This window comes from Ornithorhynchus anatinus, chromosome 3 (assembly GCF_004115215.2).
Source record: "Ornithorhynchus anatinus isolate Pmale09 chromosome 3, mOrnAna1.pri.v4, whole genome shotgun sequence".
In the NCBI taxonomy this organism is placed as follows: domain Eukaryota; kingdom Metazoa; phylum Chordata; class Mammalia; order Monotremata; family Ornithorhynchidae; genus Ornithorhynchus; species Ornithorhynchus anatinus.
In genome coordinates this window covers 73,345,223-73,357,994 of record NC_041730.1, presented here as the reverse complement: position 1 = coordinate 73,357,994, position 12,772 = coordinate 73,345,223, and the positions used below count along the sequence as shown (strand labels likewise).

Below are 12,772 nucleotides of genomic sequence, written 5' to 3'. Positions count from 1 at the left end.
TGATGTCAGTGAGTGAGTACTTATCACGTTCTGGCCGAGCTGCCACTGCTGAACAATTTCAGGGCTGTACCCAGAAATGTGTCTATTGTTGTTTTGTGTTCTCCCAAGCGCTTAGTACAGTGCACATAGTAAGTGCTCAATAAATACAATTGAATGAATGAATGAATGCCTTTAGCAGTGGGTGCCATGGTGCCCCCTCCCCAAAGGGATAGAGAGAGGAAGAGACCACTTGCTGGACTTCATGGGGGAAAATCCAAGGAAAAAAGCAATTATGGCATTTGTTAAGCTCTTAATATATGCCAGACATGTTCTAAGTGCAGGGGTGGATGCAAGCAAATCAGGTTGGACACAATCCCTGTCCCACCTAGGGCTCACAATCTCAATCCCCATTTTACAGGTAACTGAATGAAGCACAGAGAAGTGAAGTGACTTGCCCAAGGTCACAGAAGAGACAAGTGGCAGTGCTGAGATTAGAACCCATGACCTTCTGACTCCCATGCCTGTGTTCTATCCACTACACCATGCTGCTTCTCTCACCAGACATGATGAGGGGTGTCTGGAGACAGAATAGTAGGCAAATTACCGGAATGGCACTGCCCTACCACTCCAACAGGTACTGTGTCTTTTACTGTATATTCCCAAGTACTTCATACTGTGCTTGGCCCAACGTGGCACTCATACTATTGCCTGAGCGACACCCAACTGGTGATCAAGAGAAATGCCCACTAGCCATTCAAGAGGGCAAATTATTCCTTACTTCAAATCACTGATAGGAGAAGAATCCGCAGAAAAGCTGGAGAATGTGCAATGGTCCTGAGCTGGATGAGTGGAGGAATGTGTAATTTATTCTCCAGCCCTCACCTTAGACCCTGACTCCCTGCTCTTCAGGTCTAGACAGGCAGAGAAGTAAGTCAGTGATGCATCATTTTACCAGTGCCTATTCCAAGTGGGAATTCTTCCTCTTGGACAGGGACCACATATACCAATTCTGTTATTTTGAACTCTCCAAAGTGCTTAGTGGTGTGATCTGCACATAGTAAGCACTCAATAAAAATGATTGATTGATTGATTGAAAAGTGGATGTACTTTATTATATTTTTTCACCCTGATCTGAACTGCCTGAGCCGGAGACTCCATAGCAGCTCGGGGCCTGGGTTGCCCCTGACTAGCAGAGTGTGTGCCAAGAAGCAGCCTTGGCCTAGACCCAGAGCCAGGCGCGCCCCAAGGCCGTTGTCTCTCTGCAGTGGGCCAAGAGCCAGGCAGCCACCAGCAGGACCATCTGCATGGCTCCAGGTGTGGCGGAAGCCGGCCTGCCCTTCTCCTGCTTCCACTCTCTCAGCCGGAGTGCAATTCTCCCCATCCTCCCGGTGAGCAGGAGCAGCCCTCACTGTCATGGCTGCAGTTTTTGATCCCTCAGTCCCATCCCCTGCCCCTGTAGGAGTTGATTTAGGTTTTCAGCCGTGGGTCTAACCCTTAAAGGTTGGTCGTGACTGTGGTGTATGAAGGGCTGCATTTTTCCACTCAAATCAGCAGATGGAGCAGTTGAATTGCTGGGTTTTTTCAGCTTTTGCAGTCACATGTCTCCAGGGAAAAGGCCACCACCACCGACTCTTGCTTTCTTCTTTGCCAGCTGGTGTCAACCCTAGAGGCTAGGGATTTGACTAAATGAAGGCGGAGGCAGCCAAGACTGCTGCTTCAGAATATGTTCAGACATTCTATCTATCACCACGGGGACCTAGAGCTGTTTTATACATCCAAATCCTTACTGATGGCATGTTATAAACCAGAAGCCAGTTAAAGCAGGCGATAGCTAAGATTCCTGAGGCAAATAGATCTGATAAGAACTTCTGAAAGAAAAAAAAATATGCAAAAAGGTATTACAATGATTAGGGCTGAAAGAAAAAGAGTAGAGAAAGATGGGAAAATAATGAAGACAGTCTGAAGCAAACAGAAGCATCAGCTAGGAATCGTACAATAAGAAAGCTGTTTGTGGCCACAGTGGAAGCAGGTATGGGAAGAGGTGATGGAAGAGTATTGAGGAGTGACATAAGGTAAAAAGGAAAGGAGACAAAGGGGTGGGGGGAGAAAGAAAAAGGACCATGTTCACCCGCAGGGGCATCTAGGGGATGCTTAAGCAATCTAGAGAAAAAGCCAATAGTCTTATTTTCACTGGAAGACATGACTAAAGTAACGTTTTGAATTTCCAGTAAAACTGTAGGAACCACAACTTCTGTGCCTCTGGGGAAGAAAGATGAACATAATCACAGAACCACAAAATGGATCTGGATTAGTAAGTGATCGGCTCTGCCAGTTTCTGCTGGCACAGCGGCAGCAAATTCATTTTAATAAGAATAATGAAGTGGAAAGTTTTGTCTAACTGAAAAGCTGAGCTTTTAAGGGAAGAAGATCCCTAAATTCTATGCTAATTCCTACTATGGCTGCTTTTCAAGGTCAAGCTCATTGCTGGTGAAATAATACTAAGGTCTAAAAGCGTGTGGTTTTTCTTTCCTAGTCTGCTTGTTTATGCTTTCAGGCCGCTCTATTTTACTGCACCATCAGCTCACTAGTCAGCTGCAGTCCACAGCTGCATTTTTTGAAAAGATTTTTCAGTGGAAAAAAAAATCTATTTTTGACCTGAATCTTGAAGGTCAGAATAACCTTCATAGCAAACTAGCATGAACCAGTTTAGCTGTCTTCAGACAGATGACACTAATTTTCCCTCTGCACTCTCTTCAAGTATCATGATTGACAGACTAAACATCTACTTGATAGACTGCAAAGCCTTGCCCCACTCCACCCCACGACTCTGTTCTTTACCCTGCTGCCACTTGGGCCCCAGAGAAGCCCCCAGAGAGGAGGAAAGCTGGCAGTGGAGTGGAGTTGCGGGAATGTCATCCCTCATTATGTCACCAAATCCTATCAGTTCTACCTTCTCAATACCTTTAAAATCTGCCCTTTCCTCTCCACCTAATCTACTGCCATGTTGGTGCTATGGTTTAAATTCTGCCTTGATTATTAACTGTGGCATCGGTAAAGCACTTACTATGTGCCATGCACTGTACTAAGTGCTTGGGTAGATACTTAGATTAGATAAAGTCCCTATCCCATATGGGGCTCACAGTCTAAGTAGGAGGAAGAACAAGTTGCAATTGAGGAAAGTGAGGCACAGAGAAGTTAAATCGCCTTGCCCTAGGAAACATAGTTGTCAAATGGTGGAGTGGGGATTAGAACCCAGGTCCTCTGGCTCCCAGGCTTATGCTTTATCCACTAGGCCACGCTACTTATGAAGTACAGCTTCATTATGTACTTGGTCCTGTTTCCCTTAGGCCCTTTGATATTCACTCCTTCCTCAGAACTTAAAACATATCCATCTATGATTTATTTTAATGTCTGTCTCCTCATCTAGTTTGTAAGATCCTTATGGGCAGGAATCATCTATACCTACTCTTTTGTATTATATTCTCCCAAGCATTCAGTACGGTGATCAATAAAACCATTGACTGACTAATTATATGCTACTGATTACCTTCAAACTCAAACTCAAAGAGATCAAGTGACTGGGGAAGGGACCAGGAAACTACCGGGAATGAGAAAAAAAGGGGTTGCAACAAAAACTGCCCAAAGGGTATGTCCTATACCACCAGCATCTGCTGAAAGACTAAAAATCTGAATTTCAACTCCACATAATAAGTAATCAATAAATACTACAACTACTATGTTTAATAGATAGAGCTAGAAAGATATATGGATAAAATATATCTATCTATCAATAATTGTACCTACCTTTTGCTTTACCCTCTCAGTATCGCACCTGGATAGTTTCCAGTAATCTACCAGTCTCGGCTACAGGAGGGAGAGTGAAGCAGAGGCATTCCCATTCCATTCCTAGTTTGGACAGTGGCTAGCAAGTGGAAGACAATCTGCTTCAAGTCAAAACTCACCTGTGCTGGGCAGCAGCAGCATGGAAGAGAGTCAAGGGTGGAGACTCAAGTTTACTGCGCGGAAGGAGGCAACGGTAAACCACTTCCATATATTTACCAAGAAAGCTCTACGGATATACTACCAGAATGATTGCAGATGGAGGTGGGGCATCTTGGGGGAGATGTGTCTATGGAGTCTCTATGTGTCAGAAACAACCTAACAGCATAAGACAAGACAAGACCTTTTGTTTTGGAAGAATAGATTACTGACAGCAAGGTCTTAGCCATATGGGGGCAGGTGAGACTTAAAAGACTGATGTTCATTCAATTCATTCATTCAATCATATTTACTGAATGCTTAGTATGTGCAGAGCATTGTACTAAGCGCTAGGGAGAGTACAGTAATATAACAGTAAACAGACACATTCCCTGCCCACAATGATAGAGAAGCAGCGTGGCTCAGTGGAAAGAGCCCAGGATTGGGAGTCAGAGGTCATGGGTTCTAATCCCAGCTCTGCCACTTGTCAGCTGTGTGACTTTGGGCAGGTCACTTAACTTCTCTATGCCTCAGTTACCTCATCTGTAAAATGGGGATTAAGACTGTGAGCCCCACGTGCGACAACCTGATCACCTTGTATCCCCCCAGCTCTTAGAACAATGCTTTGCACATAGTAAGCGCTTAACAAATGCCGCCATTATTATTATTATTATTGTCTTAGAGTCTAGAGGGGTGTTTACAGTCTAGAGGGCCTATCTCTTCCACACTGTGGTCAGAGATCATCCTTCCCCACTTGCTATTCACTGCTCTTAGCTCTGTTTTTCAAATCCACCTCTTGGAATCACAATCTCCCCAAAGCCTCTGCTTGAGAACAACCCTCTCCTGTATGCCACAGGTCAGGCTGGTCTGGCATGGTCTCCCAGTAGTCCCCAGCTTTATGATCTGCTGCTGTTTGTAGTAATGCCTCATTAGGCCCTCACAGAGCCCTGAGGAAGCCACAGACTGCGGAGACAGGATTCTCCCTGCAGAAGTTGAGGAAGGGCAGAAACTACCAGGAACCACATGACCCAGAGACTTTGTAGAAGGTCTGGGTGTGCCAGGCCTGTGGGCCTACCCCCTTGAAGGGCCAGCCACCAAGTCTGTGGGCCACAATAACAGTGTGGCTGTTGAAGCAGTGTGGCTTAGTGGAAAGAGCAAGAGTTTGGTAGTCAGAGGACGTGGGTTCTAATCCCAGCTCTGCCACTTGTCTGCTGTGTGACCTTGGGCAAGCCATTTAACTTCTCTGTGCCTCAGTTACCTCATCTGTAAAATGGGGATTAAGACTTTGAACCCCACATGGGACAACCTGAATACTTTATATCTACCCCAGCACTTAGAACAGTGCTTAGCAAATAGAAGCACTTAAACACCATAATCATCATTATTATCATAACAGAGGTCCCAGCCCTTGTCCTTAGAGCATTCAGAATGCTGGGGAGGTTGCCACCTCTTGCCTGAAGCAATAAGGAGTCCCCCACTAAGAACTCTTTACTTATAACAATCCCTTGATTATTTTGTAACTTATCTTTGTTCTGAACTTCACTTTCATCAGTCTATGTATCTGCTTATCTCCATTTAAATCAGGAGCCTCTGGTGGTACTATGACTGTTTGAATCATCTTATGGTTAGCACATAATTAAGAGCTTAATAGATAACCTTACTACTAAAGCTACTTTAAAATTCACAGTCCGCCTTTCCCGCTGGGGTTGCCCCAGTCCAGCTCTCGGTCTAGCAGCTGCTGGGGTAACTGGTCATCAGCAGTCCTACTCATAGAACATCCTTAATGAAGCTATACCGAAATGAGCGTAGCTTTAACTCTGGTGAACAGATGGCATTACGGGCCCTCATTATCGGTGATCCCGCCTTGCCATTTGAGGCTGAATCTAGTTTATGAATGGTCCAGGGGCATGAGCACAGCCCTGGGAATACAAAGACTTCATTTCTGACCCTGGCCCTGGAAGAAGAGTTTGAAATGCCTTTCGGGGCTCAGCCGTCAATGGTGCCAATTTCTGACCAAAGAATCACCAAGGGCAGGAGTCAAACAACATTTTCATGCAGAAGTAGAGCCAAAAAAATAAAACCTTTGAGTTATTGGAGCACAAAGAATCAGCCATACAATTTAAAACTCATACTAACTTTACTGCATTGTGACTCTAAGCATGTTTAAAGTGCCTTCACCCCCACCTTACATGGCAGCAATTTTAAATGCTACTGTCCTTCCCTGCTGACTCCAAAAAGCTGCCTAGCCTTGATGAGCCTTGCGGGTGGGCAGGGATCTCCCTCAATGAAGAGGAGGGACTACCTCCCTGGGAAGAACAGGGCAAGCAAACTTTCCCAGGTCTGAATCACACAAAGTGGCCTGTCGGAGCAGTTTGGGTCTAGACCTACCTTAGCCTGCCCACTGGATTCCCCCTCCCCTAACTCCAAGGTGGGAAAACAGGCCCATGGCCTTCTGTGGGTCACCCTCCACCCACCTCAGTGAGGGCCTGGTTCTGAGCAGGCTGCCTATCACCAACTATCACTGCCATGATAGGCCTGAAGTAGCCCAGGGATCCTGTGCCATTCCCTGTAGTCTTTAGGCAGGTTGAGGCAGTAGTGCCGCATATGGCAGAAGGTCTTTGCATTATAAGGGTGTTCAGTGGGGGCACCCCCTTAACTCAGGGCACCGGTTTTAAATGTCCTAACCCAACACACCAGCTTTAGAGTCACAGTTGGTTCCAAATAGAACCAGATACGCCTGGTTGACAGAGGTTGCTGACCCCATAACTACTGCATTCTGTGAGGTGGACAGGCCCTGCAGAGATCCTGAAAAATAACCAGTAAAGACTATCTCCTGGATTGATGGTGCTATGGCACAGCATCAGCACAAATTGATGCAGTCAATTTGGCTATAAGCGGGCCCTGCATAGAAAAATCCTTTGCAAATTGCAGTGTGCTGTTCTGCCTGCCATCTTGCTGGTTGCATTCTCTCAGAGCAGCATAGAGAAAATGCTCTGACTTAAATTTCACTTCTTCCCCCTGATGCACCTATTCAGGCTGTTCCTGCCACACTTCACATAGGCAGAAGAGGGCACTAATGTATTGTCCATCTCCTCAGCACAAACTGTTGCTTCAGCAGCCCTCTACTCACCTCCCTTCCCATCCATCCTCTGCGTCTCTGATCCCATTCAATCATGCAATTTAATTTCCTGTGTGACACAGTCTGCTCTGATTTGGGGATAACTTCTGTGAGGAATTTGTGAAATGAATTGATTCTAGGTTTGGGGTGGATGTTTGATGGTGGTGGTAAGGAGAGGAGAAGGGAAATGAAAATAAATCTAAGTGGTTTTCTGAGCAAATATTAACAGTTTCACTTATAATTGAAACATATAGAGGCTTGATAGTGAGAATTAGGGGGGTACAATTAACCTCAGCTTTTCTGGCAAAATCATGAAGACAAGGTAGCAAGTCTTAGGGCTTGCTTCCTCAATGGTGCTTCCTACTCCTGATGACTGGAGGGACTGGCCTTCTGACAATCTCCACGTCAGCCACTGTCCACCTGCCTGAGCTTCAGGGCCCACCTGAGGCTGCCCGGCCTAGTAGCAGGCTGAAGGAAGGAAGGGAGGGAAGAGATGTAGAAAAGACTGAAGTTGTAAGTCCATAATTCTGTCCACTTCAAAGATTTGTTTTCTTCACCTTCTACTGTCCAGCTTACACTTTGCATGCCTACCAAGCTCCCATTTTAAGTGCCCCTCATTGTTTATTCTCCAGCCTCGGTACCCTTGTTCACACCCTTTCACCTGCCTGTAACTCCTTCCCTCTTCAAATCCACCATACCACAACTTTCCTCACCTTCATATCCCATCTCCTCCAGGAAGACTTGCCCTATTAATGCAACAACCCAAGTCCTGTCAAACCAGCAGCTAGCCTTAGCAATTACCTGTAGTCAATTATACATCTATTTCATCTTGATGTATGTTTGTTACAAGTTATATCCTTATGGTTGAGCCTAGGCCCACTATTTGAAAATATCTGTCTCCCAGATTACACTGTAAACTCCTTGAGTAGCTTGTACTTCTGCTGCACTCTCCCAAGTATTCAATATTATAGATTGATTGACTGATTGATTGATTGGTTGACCTGGCTGTGCTGAGGCTAAGCTTCTGGGGTGGGCTTGCAGAGGAATCCTGTCCGGTGTTTGTTTGGTCTTCCCAGCTCTGGAATTGCCAATAACAGATGAGAGCTTGGCCAGTCGCCTGTGGAAACGTGACCCAAACATTTTCCATGGAAAAAAATGTATCTTATCTTGTGCTAACCCATCTTCTGACTCCTCGTTTTACCATAAATTAACCATAAGTGTTAACTTAGATGTTGGAGGGAGCCAATCTTCCCTCTGCAGGGCATCTATCCAAAGCTGGGGACTGGGTAGGAGCCCCCTGTTGCTCCCTAGGATGTCAAAAGCTCTCAGTTCACATTCTGGCTGCCTAGAAAGGATAGAGAGGCATTTTATTGCTCCATAGAGACCAGAAAAGTCTGTCTAAATCCCTGCTCTTCTTCTGGGCCCAAATTTCACTAGTTCTGCCAGGGTCTTTCACCCATTTCCAGGAGGGACTGAGCCCATCTCTCAATATTTGAGGGGGTAGATCTCAGCCTTTGGATCAGGGTTGATCTATTTCGATATAATAATTATAATAATAATAATAATGGTATTTGTTAAGCATTTACTATGTGCCAAGCACTGTTCTAAGCACTGGGGTAGATAATATAATCAAGCTGTCCCTTGTGGGGCTCACAGTCTTAGTGCCCATTTTGGAGATGAGGTAACTGAGGCACAGAGAAGGTAAGTGACTTGCCCAAAGTCACACAGCTGACAAGTGGCAGAGCAGGGATTAGAACCCACAACCTCTGACTCCAAAGCCCATGATCTTTCCACTAAACTACACTGCTTCTGCTACCCACCAATAGTAACTCCAAGGAATGAATCAGACATGGAAAAGTCCCCTTCCAATTAGCAATCTGACTAAATTGAATTCCTGGGTCCAAATTCTCAAGAGAACAAGGAAAGGAATTTGGAGATCTTACTTTTATCATACTTTTATCTTACTTTTGCCATACACTAGCAATGGGAAATTAGCTGGGAAAAAACTTTATGCTTTATGGTTTTTCAGTAGGGAAATAATCCATCCTGCCAGTGTAGAAAGCAATACATTTGTTAGAGTTTTTACTAATAAGAGATTCTGCTTGTGTAGGAGGCAGCATGATCTAGTGGAAAGAGCATGGGCCTGGAAGTTCAGCGACCTGGGTCCTAGTCTCAGCTCTGTCACTGGCCTGTTATGTGGCTTTGGGCAAGTTATTCAAACTCTCTGTGCCTCAGCCTCCAGATCTGTAAAATGGGATTAATTACCTGACTCTCCCTACATCCTAGATTTTTTTATGGACAAAATTAGTTAATGAATCTGACAGTGCTCTGGGGAAAAAGAAAAAAAAAGATCAAAGCTTGGTACAAATGAAAATTTTTATTGAAAACAGGCCCTGGTAATCCTTGGACAGGCCCCTTGCTTTCTTCATCTGTAAAATGGGGATAATGGGTCCTCTCACTTACTTAAAAGGACTTTGTGTTAGTGAGATAATGCTTGTCAAGGACTTTCAGTTACTTGGAAGAAAGAACCTGCATGTGTGTAGTTTGTTACAATAGAGAAACGTATTTTCAGTATTCAAAATACATCACAGTGGATTTATTTATCATCAGTAGATTCTCTTCAACTGTCTCCCCACAACTCACCCCCATTCTGAGTTGCTAAATACCATTTTTAGTAAGGAAGACTTAATCCCCCCAACCAAGACTGATTCCCTAAATCTGTGTGCCATGCTGTAAAAATGACTTTGTGTAACATAGAAGCTCCTACTGATTTGTTCTCCGGCAGTCTTTCTTGGAAGCATACAGAAATCTGAACCTCCAAATTCTCTAATGAATGAAGGGGGGAAAATCTGAAAATTTAGAAAAATTTAGGGTCATTCATTCATTCATTCATTCAGTCATATTTATTGAGCGGTTATTGTGTGCTGAGCACTGTACTAAGTGCTTGGAAAGTACAATTTGGCAACAAATATAGACAATCCCTATCCAGCGACAGGCTCACAGTCTAGAATGGGGAGACACACAACAAAACAAAACAAATAGACAGCCATCAATATCATCAATAGAGCATGGGATTGGGAGTCAGAGGTCATGGGTTCAAATCCCTGCTCTGCCATTTGTCAGCTGTGTGGCTGTAGGCAAGTCACTTAATTTCTCTTTGCCTCAGTTACTTCATCTTTAAAATGGGGATTAAGACTGTGAGCCTCATGTGGGACAACCTGATTACTCTGTATCTACCCAGCACTTAGAACAGTGCTCTGCACATAGTAAGTGCTTAATAAATACCAACGTTATTATTATTATCAATATATATAAATAGAATAATAATAATAATAATGGTATTTGTTAACTGTTTAGCTATGTCCCAGGCACTGGTTAAACTTTGGCTTCTCCCAATTTGTGCTTTTTAACCCCAGTAGTCGGTGTTTGGAGGTCTGAATCCATTAGGATGCTATTATGATCATCTTCTACTTTGGGTCTTATCCAAGAAACAACAATGTTTGCTGGTGTTGAAAGAAAGAAAGGAAGAGAAAGAATCAGGTTAACAGCAGCAGCAAATGCTAAATTCCCAATAGAACAATGTGCAAGGCTGAATTTATGTAGCAATGATTGCCATGTGTGTAAATACAACTCCATTGTGTAGTAAACAAAAATTAAACTCCATTGCTTTGCAGTACTGAAGTTGCCATCAATTCACAAACTAGAGAACAACACACAGGACGCAGTTAATAGCCAGCAGACTAGTGAGGCTGGGCTTTGAAAGCATTTAATATTCACTGAAGTGCTGCTTGTGCCCAATTATAACTCACTACTTGCCATCTTAATAATTTAAATCTGTCCGCCCCTCAGGGGGAAAAAAAATTCACTAATCAAAGCCATGAATGCACCTTTTTACTTTTGACAGCATTAAATTAAAGCTAAATGGGAGATGTTGAATGAGTTACTGTGTAAGAATAAAAGCATTAATGAGGTAATTTCATTATCGAGGCTCATCCAAGCCTATGTGAAAACAAGGGAAGTAAATGGAGAGGAAAGCTACTGAGGAAATTAGGGTTCCTTCCACACTAATTAATGTTTTGGGGGCATTTAGTACAGGCACCAAATTAACTGCTCCAAAGAACTCTCATTGACAAAAAAATACATTGTTGCCCTCCCATGTAATTAGAAGACAGTACAACTAGAACACTTAATGAGTATAAAGCCAGCCTTTAAATTATTCTGCTTGGCCACTGAAAACATGCTGTTACGGAGGCCTAAGTTTAAGGCAGCTCTAAGCGTACAATGCAGGATTGTTTAGGTCCTTCTGCTCTGTGAGCTGTGAACAGGTAGCTGCTGAATGAGGAACTATGAGACTCCTGGGAGGGCTGTCTTCCCAGCAAAACAGTCTTAAATGCATCCAAAAGGAAGAAAGAAAGGTGAATAGATCCAGCCCAGTGAATGCTCAATGCTGTCTTAAGTGATTACATGATGTTGTGCCACCCCCTCTCATTGAATTATCTTTACACTGCTTTTGTCTCCTCTAATTGGAGCTGATGAGGTGCTAATTGGTTGCTTTTTTCCTGGAAAAAAAAAGCACACTCCTAAAACACTGGCAAGCGGAGTGAGACAGTGTGAGTGGAGTTAATGAGGATTTAGGCACTCCCTGCCCAACCTAAGCAGCACCCCTTCTTTTACCTAACTCCCCGAGGCGGGGGGTGAGGGTAGAGATTTTTATAAAATAAATCATTCGACAGAGTTGGATTTGGCGAGAAAGAACGCTTAGTCTGAAACTGATAAAAATAAAACCGTATTTAGACTGATGAGTTGTAATGAAGGGTCAGCACAGTGTAGCACATTTAGCTGGATAAACTTCCTTCGGGACCCTGAACCATAGACCTTCTGCTTTAAATTTTCAGGCCTTCTCTGCTCTTCAACATTTTAACAGGCTTTTGGATGGGAGCATTAACACCCGGAATGAAGGATGCAGTGGGTCGCAGGCTTCTCATATTTCTTTGAAAGCTTCTCCTGTCTCTGCTAAAACCCAAAGCATAGGCACACCTTTTTAGTTCTAGACAGAAGTTTTGTCGTTGAAACTCTAATATGATGGTTTCATTAAATAACTGCTAAAAAAAAAAGCTAGCCAACAGAAGGATTCTCAGAGAAACCCACCTTCCATTAACCTCTCTTTTAATAACACATCTGAAATATCTTGCACAGCACTTGCAACCGAATATCATTTTTGATTCACAACATTCCTGTGAGAAGGAAAGTATTATTTTCCCATTCTTCAGAGAAGGAAACAAGATGCACAGAAATGAAGTCACACAGCAGGCCAGAAGTAGAGTGGAGACTAGTAGTTGGGGAATGGATATAGGCTGGTGAGATGACAGTTTAAATACTGATGGCCTCCAGGAGGAGATGTGATTTCCGAAGGACCTGGAAAACAGGGAGAAGAGAGGTATGCTGGATGTGCAGGGAGAGGGGGTTCAGATTACAGGGAAAGAAAGGTCAGAGTACAGCAGTGGGAGAGATGAGAATGAGGCACACTGAGTTAGGTTAACATGAAAGGAATGAAATGTCCAAGCTGGTGTGTGTTGGGAGAAAAGGGAGGATAAGTGTGGGGTGGAAAGAGAATTGTTTGAATCATTCAATCAATGGTATTTATTGAACACTTACCGTGTGCAGAACACTGTACTAAGCACTTGGGAGAGTACAATA

The 12,772-nt window shown here is 43.8% G+C and overlaps 1 non-coding gene across 1 annotated transcript; it reads left to right on the top strand.

Annotated features, from left to right (window-relative positions):
• The first annotated feature begins 3,793 nt into the window (after positions 1–3,793).
• LOC114810838 lies at positions 3,794–3,931 on the top strand. The gene has a single exon (XR_003758529.1). It is a non-coding gene; the product is annotated as a small nucleolar RNA SNORA7 (small nucleolar RNA).
• Positions 3,932–12,772: the final 8,841 nt, after the last annotated feature.